The sequence below is a fragment of the Heterocephalus glaber genome, unplaced genomic scaffold, assembly GCF_053883595.1.
Source record: "Heterocephalus glaber isolate CG9 unplaced genomic scaffold, H.glaber_assembly_v1.0 deba00001461, whole genome shotgun sequence".
NCBI lineage: Eukaryota > Metazoa > Chordata > Mammalia > Rodentia > Bathyergidae > Heterocephalus > Heterocephalus glaber.
In genome coordinates this window covers 48,545,764-48,550,848 of record NW_028258308.1, presented here as the reverse complement: position 1 = coordinate 48,550,848, position 5,085 = coordinate 48,545,764, and the positions used below count along the sequence as shown (strand labels likewise).

The 5,085-nt window shown below is 37.5% G+C and overlaps 1 pseudogene; it reads right to left on the bottom strand.

Moving 5' to 3' along the window:
• Positions 1-666: 666 nt before the first annotated feature.
• LOC147826849 (olfactory receptor 2G3-like) lies at positions 667-1,598 on the bottom strand (annotated as a pseudogene).
• Between the last annotated feature and the right edge of the window lie 3,487 nt (positions 1,599-5,085).

Below are 5,085 nucleotides of genomic sequence, written 5' to 3'. Positions count from 1 at the left end.
ATATATAAATTGAAATCTCTTCCTGTTGAATTATTCCTTGAACTAATATGCTGTGACCTTCTTTGCCTCATTTGATCTGTTTTGGGTTGAATCCCACTTTGTCTGAAAATAAGATTGCTACCTCTGCTGGTTTTGTGGTCCTGATTCACTGAGTATTGCTTTCTATCCTTTATTTTTTACTTAGGAATGCTTTGGCTATTCTGTATTTTCTGTTTCCATATGAAATGTAGAATTCTTTTCTCTAGTTCTGTAAAGACTGTCATTAGAATTTTGATGGGGATTGGATTGAATCTGCAGAATGCTCTGGTAATATGGCCATTCTAATAATATTTATTCTGCAGTCTATGTAAATGGAAAGTCTTTCTATCTTCTGGTGTTTCCTTCAATTTCCTTATTCAGTGTTCTGAAATTTTCATTGTAGAATTATTTTACCTTGTTTTTATATTAATCCTTAGATATTTTATTTTTTCAAGCTATAGTGAAAAAATTATTTTCTGTCTTCTTTCTTAGCTAATTATTATTACATAGAAAAGCTACTGAGATTTTTTTGTGTGTGTGTGTTGAACAGGACCTTGTGCTTGCCAGGGAGGTGATGAGCCACTGAGCTACATTCCTGGCCCAGCTACTGACTTTTTAATATTGATTTTATATCTTGTATCTGGCATTTTAAGACTTCATCTCACCCTGTGATTGCAGGATCCTCTTCCAGGCTCTCTGCATACCCTTGTTTCTCAGGGTGAAGATGTGTGGGTTGAGCATTCATGATAATGCAGTAGAAAGAGGACATGTACTTTGCCTGGGAACTCGTATCTGAAGGCTGGAGGTACATATAGATAGCAGGACCAAAGTACATGGTGACCAGCACCAAGTGGAAACTTCAGGTACTGAGTGCCTTATGCCTTCCTTCAGCCGAAGGGAGCTTCAGTACAGCCCTAGTAATGAAGGTGTATGAGATGACCACCATCAGGGGAGCCGCCATTCCAAATGGGATGGCTCCTATAGCTAGGGCCAGGTCATTATCAAAGGTGTCCGCACAGGCCAGCTTGATGAGCACAGGTATCTCACAGAAGTGGTCCAGGGTGTCATGTCTACAGAGGGGGAGCTGGCTAGTGAGTGTGGCTTGGAACAGAGCAGTGGCCAGGCCACTGGACCAGGAAGCAGCTACCAACTGCACACACACCCAAGGTTGCATGATGAGAGTGTACTGGAGGGGCTGGCAGATGGCCACATAATGATCAATAGGCATCAGGGCCAGCAGGATGCATTGAGTGCAAGTTGTGCAGTGAAATAGATATGATTGTGTGATGCAGCCCCAGGCAACAACTGTTTTTTTCTGGTCCCCAGAGATTGGCCAGCAGCTGGGGCGCAATGGTACAGGTGATACCGAGGTCCAGCAGAGAGAGGTTGTCCAGGAAGAAGTACATGGGTATCTGGAGTCTGGGGCCCATCAGGGAGAGGAGAATGATGGAGCTGTTCCCCACCAGAGTGAGGAGGTAGGAGACCAGGACAACTGCAAAGAGAGGCCTCTCCAGCCACAGAAACTCTGAGAAGCCCAGTAAGATAAAAGTGTTGGGAAAAGTCACATTTTCCTTTTCCATGGCACTTGCCTTATATATGCCTACAAGGAAAGAAATAACATTTGAAGATTTGCAACATTTTTCAATTTTAATAATTTCACAGCAGCACCCTCAACTTTTCACTTTATTTGAGCAGTAAAATTCCCATGACAGTTCTTGAATGTGTAGATAATACTGTCTTACCCTGTGACTTGAAAGTCAGGATAAAGGTGGATAAAAACATGATGAGAAATTCTATGTAGTGTTGAGTCCATTTGACTACTTATCTGTTTATATCAGGATATCTCTCTATCACTTTCTTTCTATCTCCTCAACTCTCCTTGTTTTTTATGACCCACATCAATTCATTGATTGTCCTGTTCTGTAGTCATGTAGAGAAGGCTGTGTGGTCCCTTGCATTTAGGGCACTGCTTCCAGGAATGCTGTGCAAGCAGACTCTGCTTCACATTTCCTCTTAGTCCAGAAGGGTGAGGCATCCTGGGTCTCTGTAGGATGCTGTGCAGGTTGAGAAGCAAAGTGGCTCACTGTGGCTGTGAATTTCTGTGTGTGAGGAGGCCATCATACGGGATGCTTCTGGAGAATTAACTATCTTCATCCCCAATTTTGCACTGGAAAATTCATGTAACATGGTTCTCTATTTAAAAAACTTTCAAGCACACTGCTGAATCTTGTTGGGTGCCTTCACTTTTTTTTTGCCTCCCACCACCACTTTCTACTTTAGAAGACTGAGATCAGGAAACAGTGCCTCCATGCTCCCTCTCCATCACTGGCACTCACCATTCCCCTTCATTCGCTAGAGTTTTGGCTTCTGTAAATAGTTCAGAGAAATAAAACACTGTATTATTTACAATATAGTGTTGGCTTTTTTAACACATATCAGCAGTCCGAAAACTTTTTGGTACCAGGAACTGGTTTGATGCAAATGATTTTTCTATGGACTGTGGTGGTTGGGGGTGGGTTTGGAATGGCTCAGGTACATGACATTTATTATGTCCATCATTTCTATTATTATTACTTTGTAATGAAATAATTATAGAGTGCACCATAATGCAAAATATGTGGAAGACATGAACTTGTTTTCCTGGAACTGGACAGTCCCATCTAGGTTTAATGGGAGACAGTGACACATGGAATGTGTTGCTTACATCCTGTCTAATCCATAATCTCAATTTGCTCGTGGTCATTGAAGAAAACCCTCCTCTACAAACAGAGGATGTTGGAAATGGAAGCAGGCTTTTCCATGTTTTGTGGTAATATCAGGCCATACAACTTTGACTTTACTTCAGAATGCATGGTCATTTGAGGTTTTCCTCAAACATAGTGTTAAAGCCACCATCATTTGTGATCTCAAGCAGTTGATCTTCTAGCAGGAATAAAGTTGTAACACTCAGTGTTTTCATGAATATGTAATGGAGCCATTCCTTCCCACCCAGATCGGGGGTCTCTTGTGCTTTGGAAGCAATTCTTGAACTCTTTTGAAAGCTAGATAAAAGATCATGAAAAAGATTGCAGAAAAAAGGCTCTGGCTCAGTTTCTTTTTTTGTTTGTTTTGTTTTTTGTTTTGTTTTGTTTTTTCCTTCATTAAGTTTATTGGTACATTTTAGGTATAAAATACATTTACATACATTATTGGGATCTTGTACCATTACACGAGTATCTTGGTTCTTAATGTTTTTCCCTTCCTCTGTCCTCCCTTCACCCCCTCCAACCTTCCCTATTTGCAAAGAACTTGTTTCCATTTTTTTCCTTTTCTCATATTTTTCCCTTCTTTACTTTCCCCTACCTCTCCCACTTCCCCTGCTCCTTTAGAACTTTACTTCCTATTGCACAATATCAATTATATATTTAAAAAATTAAAATATCAAGACCTAGGAGATATTACCATAGATTTTACAGAATTTAAAAGAATATAGAAAGCATATTTCAAAAATCTGTTTTGAAATAAATCTGACAACTTCTTATAAGTACCTTGGAAGACAAATTAATGAAACTAACTCCGGAGGAAATATAAAATTTGAATAGCACCTATTAAAGAAAGTATATTCCCAGCTTGAAAACCTACCTATGTGGCAACAACAGGCTCATACACATTTTAACTGATAAATTATATCAAACATTTAAAGCAGAAAAAAACCCAAACACTTTTCCCCTCATTTTAGGAAATCAACATTGTGCTAATCCTAAAACTGGATAAAGATAATAAAAGAAAAAAGTATGAACATAGATAGAAATTTGTTTAACAAAACAAACTGTTAGGAGTCATATCTGGCAGTATGTAGAAAGTGTTTTTGTCATAGGGATGGCAGTGTTGGTTCAGCATTGGAAGATCCACCCCCAAAAGTCGTGATTTTAACAGAGGAAAGGAAAAAGACATATGATGCTGTCACTAGTTGGAGAAAAGTATTGGACTAAATTCTACAGTTGTTTATGGTAAAAGCTATCAGGAGACTAGAAGTAGAACAGAACCTTCTCAACATATTAAAGACATGTACCCCATACTTCCAGTGAGAATGCCTTATATGACTGGAGAAAATACATTGCTTTCTCCTTAAGGTGGAGAACAAGGGCAGATATTATTACTCTTTATCTGTCCACTAAACTTTGAAACCTAGGGCCAACCAAAATAGTCTGGCAATAAAATGACACAATTAGGATAGCATTGGCAAAGTAGAAGCAAAATCTTCATATGTAGATGAAATGATCATCTACAGAGAAAATACTAAGAAATCTCTAGGAGCTCCTAGAACTTGTATTTGAATTTAGCAGGATTAGAAAACACAAGGTATATATAAATATTCAGGTCTGTGTATACTTGCTATAAATGAAGAATTGTATATTGAAATCTGAAAGTTATGTAGGAGTACAAAGGACCTAGAAAAGTTTAAAAAAACAGTGTTGGAAGACATTTAGTACCTAATTTTAAGACATCTTCTAAAGTTACAGTAATCAAGTCAGTGTTGGTGTAAGGAAAGACATATAGATCATTGCAATAAAACAGAGAATCTAGAAATAGAACCACACATATATGGTCCACTGAGTTATGAAAGATTATTTAACATTAACATTTTATAGAATATAAACTCAATTCAAGAGTCGAGGAAAAGATAGTGTTTTCAGCAAACGGCACTAGAACACCTGTTATCCATATATAAAAAATTAACCTCAACCCTTTATTTCCATACATAAAAATAACTTGAAGGGATCTATGAACCTAAATATGAAAGCCTAAAAGTATAAAACTTTAAGAAGAAATTATAAGGGAAAATTTTTATGAATGTAGTGTAGGCAAGAACTACCTAGGATACAAAAAACATGATGTATAAAAGAAAACATTGATAAATGAGATTCCATAAAAATTGAGAACTTTAAATGACATCATTAAAATGAAAAGTAGTCCTTAAACACACCATATTTACAATGCACATAACCTATGACCAGAATATATAAAGAACTCTTACAGCTCATTAATAGATAATCCAATTAAAAAGTAGACATAAGAAGATGATTA